This window comes from Dipodomys merriami, unplaced genomic scaffold (assembly GCF_024711535.1).
Source record: "Dipodomys merriami isolate MVZ:Mamm:240054 unplaced genomic scaffold, mDipMer1.0.p SCAF_28, whole genome shotgun sequence".
NCBI lineage: Eukaryota > Metazoa > Chordata > Mammalia > Rodentia > Heteromyidae > Dipodomys > Dipodomys merriami.
In genome coordinates this window covers 9901479-9913282 of record NW_027204270.1, presented here as the reverse complement: position 1 = coordinate 9913282, position 11804 = coordinate 9901479, and positions in this window count along the sequence as shown.

Genomic DNA, 11804 nt, shown 5'->3' with positions numbered 1-11804 from the left:
AATATTGATTCTAGTTTCATCTTCATTTTTGGCTCTTCTGAAAAGTAATAGTATATCTAGTTAAAAATTTCAAGTTAAAAATTGTATGTTTGGCCAAGTGTGGTGGCACATGCCTATAATCTCAGCACTTGAGAAGCTGGAGAAGGTGGACTGGGAACTCCAGTGGTAGAGCCCAGTGTTGAGTGAAAAAGTTAGGGGACAATGCCCAGGACAATGCCCTGGGAGCCTGTCTTATAAGTGAAACAAGACAAACAAACAAACAATGGCCTGCATAATATAATGATGTGTGTTTATGGGGATTCACAATATTTTAAAAAACAATAACCTTTTTTTGAGGCAATATTTAATTCCCCTTGGCTGAACGCCTTACAGTAGGCATTGATTCTCTCTTCCTAGATTGTGTCGCGCTCAATGAAATCGAAGCTGGAGTTCGACAGAAGTGGGGGGCTGGGAGGTATCTTTGCACAAAATACAAGATGTTGCAGGCTCCCAGGGGGCAGAAGCTGAGATGTCCTGGGTGTTGAGGGGACGCTGGGGTGCTGGGTACAAATGAGGCTCTGTGTGACACCCACCTCCAGGGATGGAACCAGGGATGGACAGGCAGACAGACAGGCAGACTGTGGCTCAGCTCATCCGGACTACTGCCACACTGGGAAACAAATGGGGGCTCCTTACATCCCCTCCTCTCTCCTCCAGTTTTCCCAACCCACTGCCCTGAAATCTCAGTTATAGCATCTGTACCCCACCTGCTGCAACTCCTTCCCTGGGTTCCTCTTAGTCCAACAGAGAGATTGAGCCACTCACCTAAAGTTGCTCAACTTATAATAGGGCAGGAGAGTCTTATTCCAAAGTGTATGAGGGTAGAATTGAAGACCAAGATCCCAAGCATACCCCCAGCCCGTCTGCCTCTTCCTCACTCTGCTCTTACACTGGAGAAGCCTGGGCTTCTCGAGGCTCAGGCACAGAGGTCCGAGCACTGAGATATGAGTCCAAGTCCTTGGTTTAGCCCTGTGTGACCTTGGGGAGTGATTTGGCCCCTCTGAGCTTCCCCTGTCTCCTGGGTCCTGCTCCCTGCCTGGTGTCACTGGGAGGAGACATAAGAATAAATTTAACAAGTTAAATGAGTGCCTAAGAATACATTTAAAGGAAGTGGCGCTGTGTTTCAAGTGGTAGAGCGCTCACTGTTAGGTAAATTAAATTGGCAGCCGAGGAAAGAGAGGACGGCGCATGGTATTCAGGGAAGGGAAAGGTTTATTTCGGAGCTACAGGCCACCTCTGGTCCAGTTGGAAGCTCATGCAGCAGGCATTAAAAAAGGTCGAACCACAGCCAGGCCACGATTTATCAAGGCCAGGGGCGGGAGAACATGAGGCCATACCGGATGCGGATGTGACCTGTGTGTGTGTGTGTGTGTGTGTGTGTGTGTGTGTGTGTGTGTGTGTGTGTGTGTGTGTGTGTGTAAACCTGTGCGTGTGTGTGTGTGTGTGTAAGCCTGCCTCCAGGTGTGCCAGTTACCTAGGTGACACACTTACTGAGTGGAGACTTAACCAAGAGGAGGGAGGAGTCTGCTTCGCCTCCTCAGGGCAGATCTTACACTCTCTAGAGCTGAAGAGCTCAGGGACAGCGCCCAGGCCCAGAGTTCAAGCCCCACGACTGACCACCCCCTCTCCCCCCAAATACACCTAGCAACACTGAGATTGCTGTGGGCCTGGGCTGTCGCCAGCTTGGTGCGGGCCTCTCCCTGCTCCCCAGTGCCGCTCCTTCCCTCTGGGCCTGGAGTTCCCAAACCTAGTTCCCCAACAGGCAAAAAGCTGTTAGAATTCTGCCCATTGCTCAGCGACTTGGTGTAAACTGAGCAAGAAAACCCAATTCTACCTCTGAGAGCACCAAGCCTTCTGGGACCTCAGGTTCCTTAGAATCTCAGTACGTCAGAGAGAGGGGGTGGGGGGAGAGAGACTCTTAAATGCCATCGATTTCTACCCTTTCACTCTGCAGATGGGGAACTGAGGCCTGAGAACACAGTGGTAGATCAAGGGCTGTTGATGAAGCAAGAGGACACAGGCTCTAGGATGCCAAAGGCTGATCTGCAGAGCATGCACCTGCCTGGACATGCAGCATAGACCACAGGTGCTGGCTCCTCAGAGAAGCCACAGGTGGGCATCTTAATGATGAGCCCATCAGCAGGATGGGACCCGCCTGAGGCCACCCAGGGAGGGAGGCTCCCTCCCTGGAGTGTGTGCAGCAGAGGTCACCAGGGGACATACCAACAAGCCACCACCATGGGGCCAGAGCTCTGGCTTTGTTGGCTGAAGCCTGTCTGCCTGGCTTACAGGCCACAGGAAACCCACGGGATGCTGTGGGCCTGGGGTCTAGGGTAGGGTAGGCTGGGGGACATGGATGGGACTGACAGAGGGCAATGGCCTTCTGTTTTTTTTTCTCTCTCTCCCATCCTGGTCACCCCCAGCCACCATGGAGGCTGAGCCACTGACCCACTCCTGTGAGTCCTCACTGCAGGCCGGGCCCAGGCCCCTGTGGGGACAGAGCCATGGTACCTCAGGCCAAGGCCCCGTGCAGCCTTTCTCTTCCACTTTCTGCCACGGCCACACAGGGGCAGATGTGGGCAGGACCCCCCAAATCCTGCTGTCTGAATGATTTAGGTCCAAGATAACAAGCGTGGTTTTTCCAGGCCTCGGCTATGTGGTCAGCCACAGGGGATCCAATCTCAGAGCTTATGTAGCGCCAAGGTAGGGGGTGCTCCATCTGAGCTCGGAGCCTTCTAGAACTAAGGAGAGACAACAGCATGGTTGGGATGGGAACAGGGACATCTGGAGCAGAAGATGGGAAAGCTGTGAGGGACTGTGCATGTGAGCACTGAGGTACTGTGAGCTTGGTACTGCCATTGCTCTGGGATCTGTTGTGTCTGCCAAGTCTTTCAGTATCTTTCAGTGTGTGGTCAAAAATTTCAGGGTACTGTGAACCCTGAACTAATGGCAATCACCTAGCTCTTGGCAGGGTGGGCAGCTGGTCCTGGACTCTGTGCTCTGTGCTGCAGGCCCCACGGCTGGAGGACTCTGGGACTTGGGACTGCCCCACCCCCAGCCGCCACCTGCTCCCACCAGGCCAGGGGTCTGGGTGCTGGGAGGTTAATGGAAGCCAGAGGCAGCAACATGAAGGCAAATTGCTTGATGTTTTTCTTTCCTTCCCTCCCTGCAGCCAAGGTCCTCTTGTCCTCATCCCTGGGTCAGGCCAACCTCGGGACTCATAACCTCAACGTTCTTTAATTTTTCTATGTTAGAGTGTTATTGCTTCTGGTCAAAGGCTACATCAAGATTTACAGAGCAAAGAGAAGGCCTAACCTGCTCATGGAGCTGCAGGCTCCCAATGGGATGCACAGGTGATTTAGGGGATCGGTGTGAGTGACTCCCCATGGGCTTCTATTGGCTTTAGTTCTCTTCCCAGGTTTGCTCTGCCAAGGAGCCTCCTGGTGGCTGCAGAGTGGGAGGTAGGCCAAGAGGGCTCAGAACCCCACTACCTGCCATGGGGATCAAGAGCCAAACCTCCCCTGCCTCAGTTTCCCCACTGGTGAATGAGATGTGGCTGGAATGTGGGTTAAATGTGGTGATGCAGAGGATGTGTGTGTGTGTGGGGGGGCTGGCACAGTTGGCTGTCAGTCAGCGGCAGCTTTATTCAGAGACTTTGAACTCAGGGGTTCTAGAACTTTCCATCTGACTCCAGTGTCTTGGAAATCTAAGAGGTAACTATTAGCAGTCATGTTGTTGCTTCTCCCTGAGGCTGAGCTGGGGCTTGGAGTTGAGACTGCAGCTGGGGCAGAGGAAGCGGAATCCTGGTCTGGTTCCAGCTCCCGTCAGCAGGGGAGGAGGGGTCTGTGGCAGGGGTGGGGATGGGGCCCGGGTGAGGATGGAGCAGGGGCTGTGGAACTCTGGGTGGGCCGGAGGGAGATATCAGCCATGCAGCTGGGTGTGAAGAGGCAGCCACAGGAGAGACTGCTTGGCAGCCACCGTTCTTGCCAGCTCCAGGCCTGCCAGCACAGGTGCCCTGCGTGGGCGAGGTGCTATTTTGGCATCACAGCCCCGGCAAGGTTGACCAGATGGTGAGAACCTGGGCCATGTGTCTGCCATCCACATCTCTATCAGTCACTCTGGCCAGGCTATGGGTCAGCCAGCGGGGGCTCCACCAGCCACTGTGGCCAATTGGATTCTTCCTTATGACCTGGGTCAAGGGACGGCCATCAGCCGTAAGGAGGAGATGAGGAAGAGGCCCCACTTTGGGGCTTTGTGAGGGGTGGATCGTTCCATGGATGGTTCTTTGCACAGTGCCGGCACCGGCTGTGATTGAAAGACATTAGCTGGGGGATTGCTGAGTTCTCTCATCTATGAGACTCCCCTACTGTTCTTACAAAACATCCATTTATCACACCTGCTAGGGTGTGCACCACTCTGGAGGTTGGGTGACATCAGGAACAAAATGGACACTGAACTGAGGTACTCAGGCTTCACCAACCGTGATGAAGTGAGGGGGGAGGGAGGTGAATTGCCCTGGGATCTCGGGGGACCTTGCATTCAGCACAGTGTGGGAACCCTGTGGGACAGATCCCATCTGACCCCAAGCCCTGTCCCCAGCTTGGGCCCTGCCTGACATCCTCCAGGAGGGTGCACGTGGGGTCACATACCCAGCGGATCCACCCCAGCCAGTGGTCTCAGGAACAGACTGTTGTTCTGGTGGTCCAAATGACAAACATGCTGCTTGGAAAAGTGCTGTTCAAACAGAATTATGGGAATCTTTTATCACCAGAGTAGGCGTCCCACGGCAGACATCTGTGAAGGTGGCAATTATCATAATTGGACCTTCCCCAGGCTCCTGACATACTGTCTGCCAGCGGGAGCCACCAAGCCCAATCAGAGTGGTCTGCAGAGTCAGCAAGGGCAGGGAGAAGGGAGGGGTGAACCCCAATACCCAGGTAATCCCCCACCCAGTGTGCTCTACCTGGGAGGTCGTGTTTATTCACATGTTCTTCCAGGAAGGTTCTGAGACTAGGAAAGTATTGGTTCAGGGTAGTTGGATGTGATGATGGTGATGATAATGATGATAGTGGTGGTGGTGAAGATGATGGTGATAATGATGTTGTTGATTGATATTGATGGTGATGATGCTATGATGTTGATGATGATGATGGTGATATTGATGACAAAGATGATGAAGTTAATGATGGTGACAGCTCTCATGTGCTGGTCATCTGAGTTAAAATTCTGCACACATAAGGCTTTACATTGCTATTAACAAAGGTGACTAAGCAATGGATCATCCCAGCTACTCTGCCTGACCCTCTCCAGGGCCAGGGGACTGCACGGCTCCTCTAGATGGTTCAGGTCTCAGCTCAGATGTCATCTCTCCTGAGCACCCCTCCTGACCAGGTTGCTGCTGCCTTCTCCTTCACACTGAGCTCTGTCCCCAGCCTCATCCAACCTACACATCCTGTACTTGTTCAGTCATTTGTCTGTCACACCCTCCCCTCCACCCCCGGTCCCATTACCATGCAGCTCTGTGTGTGTGGAGTTATTTTCTTTCTCCTGCTGTGTCCTGTGGTCCAGTCCGGTGCATGGTCCACAGAATGATGGGTAGGGGGGTGGATGGACACATTGGTGGGAGGATGGGTGGGTGGATGGTGGAAGAGTGGGTGGGTAGGTAGGAGAATGGGTGGGTGGGCAAGTGGATGGATGGATGAGTACACAGGTGAGTGGGTGGATGGGTGGGAAGATGGACACATGGAGGGATGAATGTCTGGGTGGTAAGTTGGAGAGGGTAGGAAGATGGTGAATCATGAGAAGGGAGTTGTGAATGGAGAGGCGGGGATATCAGCGCACACTTCCTCACTGGGCTGGACAACAGCTCTCCCAGGAAGCCTTCTGGGCTCCTCAGTGACTCCCAGGCCTGCCTGGGAGGGCTGCCCTGGAGTCTGAGCTGAGCTGGTGAGCATGAGAGGTGTCCGTGGTGTGGGCAGCACTCCCGTCAGGGGTGGTGAGACAAGACGGTTGGGAAATGCTCAGGGACTGTGAAGGGTAGAACATGTTCAGCCACCAAATGCCACCAGCACATCTGCATGAGCTGGGGTGGGCGGGCGGCTCCCTCTCTGGGACTCTTCTTCCTCTGTAAATCAGCAGCCTACCTCCCCCCCAGCAGTCTGTTCATCGCAGGGCTACATGGTGGGGCTCAGCCACCCAGGCAGGCTCTGCAGAAGCCAGAGCCACAGCGATGGCTCTGCTATCTCCCCAGCTGGAGTCACTGGGCAGTGGCATACATGGGCATATGGGGAGTGGGGCAGGCTGTGGGAGCAGGAAGTGGGACTGGCCCACTGCTGGGGCCCTTGGGAAAGCTTACTCACCCTCAGGAGCTCCTTTGTCTGTTTGCCTCACCTTTTCTCCTCCAACTGACATTTACTGAGCAGAGTCTACATTCCAGGCACCGTGTTGGGTGCTGGCTCACCACAAGCAGGGAAGCAGATATGAACTTTGCCCTCTAGGTCTGAGTCTAGCAGGGGGAGGGGCACTAGTGAGATCAGAACCCCACTGGGTAATTACCCATAGGTACACCACCACAGCTAGAAGGGCTATGATGGGAGCAGATCAAAGCAGAGGGGTGGAGGTAGCTAGGAACATTTCCCCAGGGGATGTGACCTCTGGCCTGGGACAGGGCTGAAGGTGTTACTTGGGATCTGACAGACAGAGAGGAAGAGGAAGAAGTACTGGAGGTACTGGAGGCAGAAAGACCCACACAAGAACAGAGTTATGGAAAGGCTTGGGGTAGGGTGGGGGGCTTGGTGATCCAATGGGCACGGTGCTGGGGTATTCTAGGGAGGACCCAAAGTCTCTGCCCTTGCTGTTAGGACAGAGGGGTTAACACCAGCTCTGCTCTGACAAGATGTTGGAACTCCACACCCCTCCTCTCCTGTGATTAATTCAGTTTGGTAAAGCAGCATTTACGCTGGGAATTTAATCGTCATTTCTGATGGCAAAGGAATTGAAAAATAAATTGAAAGTGTCAGGCAAGGCATTAGGATGGGTGATGGAGTGGAAGGATCCGCCCACCCAGCCTTCCCATTGGGCGGTTGATGGGCCAATTAGCTAAGTTGCTGTTGGATGAAGACAGTTGCAGGATGAAGAAGGGGTGGGGATGGGTGAAGATGACAGGGATGGGGTGAAGAAGGTAAGGGTGGGAAGGGGAAGGAATGGAGAGAGATTCTTTTCAGGGGATGGGATGTCAGGAGACTGATCCACCTCCCGAGCCCAGAGGTCAGGGACTCCTCCACAAAGCCGTAGGAGGCTATGATGCTGATGGGTTCTGATAATTCAGCCACAGGGTCCACACATCTGGGATGGGGCCTCCATCTCCCTGCACTGCCCCCTGTGCCTCAAGAAGGGCCTTCCCAGCTATGCTGATGGTCTGTGTAACTTGGGCCTTGTGATTTTGTAAGGATATAGTCTCTCCTAAGGAGCTCCGGATCCTAGTGGGGACTAGAAGCGCTGCTGTTCTTTGGGTCTTAAGTGTCTCCCAAAGGGGGAGTCTAGAGGAAGGCAGTGAGGTCTTGAAGATGTATCCTTGAAAGGATGTTGGGGGTGGATTCCAGGCCGCCATGAAGTAAGTAGCTTTGTTCCTCCACGCACTCCTGCCATGATGTTCTGTATTTTCCCAGCTTCCTAGACAATAGAGCTCACAGACCAGGGACAGAAATCTCTGACACTATGAGTGACAGGAAACCATCCCTCCTTCTAAGTTGCTGTGCTCACATTTCTCTCCCAGCCGTGGGAAGCTGACTGACGCATGGCCCCACCACACTGGGTGCTTCTAAAGGCAGAGCTGTCTCCCACAGGCTGGGGCCTCCCTCAGGCAGCCTGGTGACCCTCCTTGAGCAGCTTCTGAGGCCACCTGTGTGTCTCCTCCCACAGACTGGTGCCCTGGAGTCAGGACTTATTCTACTCCAGCTGGACGCCCCACTGGACATCTTCTCTGTCCGGACAGGTGCAGATGTGGAGATAAGAGAGGTGTTGGTAGAAAGCTGGATGGGTTGGGTGTATTGCACTGCTCTTAAACCCCTTGGGTACAGGGAGGGTTCTTGTCAGCAGGAGTCGGGGCCAGGAAATCCCGAAGACATGGGCACAGATTTGTCTGTTTATCCAGCTTTCTGTCACAGCTAGGAAAAGCTCATATCACCAGGTTTTAAAAACTTCTTCCTGGGCTGACCTTGAACCGCGGTCCTCCCAATCTCAGCCTCCTAAAGTGCTAGGATTCCAGATGTGAGCCACTGGCATGTGGATTTTGTTTTGATAGGCCACGCTTGCTGGGGCCCCAGCCAACCAAATAAGAACAGATAGTGTGATGGCGGTAGGTAGAAGCCTTTGTGGTTTTAAGTCACTGGGATATGAGGGATGTTTGTTACCGTGGCATCACTTTGTCTAGCCTGGTGGATGCCAGGCTGAGTCCGGAACTGACATACGCGCTTGTGTACTTTTAGGAGTGGAGCGATTGATTTTTCTATCTAGCACATAGACTCGACTGTCTTCACCCCAAATCCCAACCGCATCCCAATAGCCATCCCCAAAGGCTCAAACTCTGATTCTCTAGCTCTGCCATCTCCCTATCCTTTGTTTGTCCTCTCAGACCTCTATCTAGGGCAGTGTCCCTCTTCTTCCCCCTCCTGCTACATTCCTAAGACATGTCAGTGCTGGGTTCAAGCCTAAGTGTGCCACTTAATAGATCATGATTCTCATGGAGAAAGCCTTAACTGATTGTGTCATTATCTTGCACAAGAACCACCCACCACTCCTGGTTGCCTACGTAATAAAGTCTAACCTTCTCACCGTGTGACAGGAGCTTTCCTGCCTTCTCTTCTTCATCGAAGTGAAATGAATACTTTTCCCTCTCTTAAACAGGTTGGTGAATCTCTTTCATAGTAGATGAAAGAGCTCATCTGTGAGAGATCTGACCTGAATTCGAGTCTCCTCTTTGCTGCTATTTTATAGTATTATCTTCAGGAAGTTTGTTGCCCTCTCTGGACTTCAATTTCCCCATCTAAAAACGAGCTGGGGGTGCTGAATTCAGTCATTTAAATGCTTCATTCTAAAGCAAATTCTCTGGGCCTCTGGGAACCAAGCTGGCCACCTTGCCAGCATTGCTTGGCCTGCTTCACCCATTTCCCTGCTCAGCCTCCCAGAAGAAAGCTTGGGAAGGTGGGCCAGAGTTGCTCCAGGGCCAGGCTGCAGAGTCAATGGAGAGTTGCTCCACATCTGGGCAATTTGGAAGGTGAGACCTTGGAAGATGTACACGGAGTCAGCACTGGGGCTAAGAGAGGACTGAGAAGGGAATGATGGACAGCTCCCAGGCCCCCTGGGTGTCAAGGCCGGGTCAGGAAGGGCAGGGGCGAGGGCAGGGATGGTCACACTCGCTGACCTGTTCTGTGCATGTTATAATGGTTCTGCTGGCTTTAGAACAAGTCATCACTGTAATAAACTATTTTTCACTAAATATGGCCAAGTGTCAAGTCCTGCCCTCACCTCTCTAGACCTCTGAGCTAACACTCTGTGGTTTGATATTGTTTGTCCTCTCTGAAAAGCCTGTTGAGGTTTGGGTCCCCGTGTTTCAGTCTTGAGAGGTATTGGGTACTTATAGGATGATTGGGTCATTGGAAGGGATTCATGCAGTTCTTGTGGAACTCGAGTTGCCGTGAATGAGGGTTGTTACAAAGCCACCTCTGGTGTGTTGATTATTTGGCACATGCTGAATGGCCGTGTGGCTTTTATTTTAATCCCCACATTATAACCTAACATGAGGCCCTCACTAGACATGGCCGTCCAATCTTGGAACTTGCACTTCTAGAAACAAGAGCCAAATACATTTTTTTTTCTTTATAAATCACCCAGTCATAGGCAATTTTGTAAGAGCAATGGAAAATGGGCAGAGACATTAGTGCTGGTCTTTACAACTAGCACATCAACTGTGCTATTGTGATCCTTCCAGTTTATGAATAAGGACTCTGGTGTTTGTGAAGCTTGCTCAGGGTTACACAGCCTGCAGTGCTAAGAGCCAGTTTGGGCTTAGTCAGTTGAGCTCAGTACCCTGAGTTGGACAGCTTTACTTCACTGTCTCCATGTGAACCCCAGGCAAGCCCAAGATGGGGGGGAACCAAAAAAAGACAATGACCCGTAGGGTCACACTGGAAAGTCCTGCTATGAAATTCAGATGGGGAGACAGGGCTGTCCCTGTTCTAAATCCTGTTCTTAACACTTTCTTGGGCTTTTAGGAGAACAGGGAGGCTGGGGGTCCCATCCCAGGCCCCCGAGTGCCCATTGGAGGGACTTGGGCAAGGAGGCTCTGCTCTCTGACAGACCCAGGCTCAGCCACTCAGTGCTTGTGTCATGGGCCAGTCTCCCCATGCCTCTGAGCCTTAGTTTCCTCCCTGCAAGATGACCAGGATGTGTAAACAAACAGGACCCATCCACAAAGCAGGCTTTCTGGGCAGCAGCTTGTAGGGGTGTTGGAAGCAGAAGCTGGCCCAGGCATTTGGGAGATGCTGCGAGTCCATACAGCTGTGCCTCTCCATCCCATTTGGGGCTGAGGCTTCCACAGGTGGCCTCTGGCCCTGAGGCCTGGTGTTCTCTGAGATCCTAAGGCCCCGATGGGGGACACTGGGGCAAGAGAAGAGGCCAGCAACAGCCTAGGGCTAGACCTGCAGCATTGCCCATGCCTTATCCATCATCTTTCCAGGTACTGACGGCCCCTGGTAAATACCCTCACCCTCAGGAGTGCCACCACATCCTCATTCACACATACAATTCCAGATTTATTTTATTTATTTTTTTGGTCGGTCGTGGGGCTTGAACTCTGGGCTTGGGCGCAGTCCCTGTACTCTTCAGCTCAAGGCAAGCGCTCTACCTCTTGAACCACAGCACCACTTCCAGTTTTCTAGTGGTTTATTGGAGATAAGAGCCTTACGGATTTTCCTGCCTGGGCTGGCTTTGAACCGTGATCCTCAGATCTCAGCCTCCTGAGTAGTTAGAATTACAGGCGTGAGCCATCGGCGCCTGGCTACAATTCCAGATTCTTCCAGCATGAAAAAGAAAGAGCCCCATCTTACCAACTGTTCCTTCTCCTCCTTCCTTTCTCGTCTTTCTCCTCCCTCCTCTTTTGTTGGAGTGGGGCTGGGGATGTCCTCCCCTGCCAGGTGTTACATATGCTGGGCAAGAACTCTCCCATCAAGCTACAACCCCAACCCCATTCTTGCTGGATATATGGTTCAGTTGAAGGCAAAGAAGAACTGAATCTCCTGTTATTCAGCCGTGGCAGTAAAGCGATGTTTTAAGTGATAATGATAATAATTAAAAACTCTGTCATTGTCCCCAGGGAGGAAGGTGCTTCCAGCACTGCCAGCGGTAGGTGGAAGGCTCGTGATCCTGGCGCACACTAAACCTTCATGCAGTGGCTCTTGGCCAGTTACAGATGCCTTGTCATCAGGTTTTCACTGAAGTCACCTAATGACCCAACACAGTGGAAGCTTGAGAGGGAGGGGCCTGGGACCCAGGAGCTCTGGAAATACCTACTCATGGTGGCCAGAATGTGTAAATGAACAGGACCCATCTGCAGATAGGGTTTCTTATTCCCATCCAACAAAGCAAGGAGCTGAGGCTCAGAGAAGGAAAGGCACTCACTCAAAGCCACACAGCTGGTTGGGGGTGGGGCGGTGGGCACGGGCGTAGGAATCAGCATTAGGGATAGAGAGCAGCAGGATCCTGGGAGA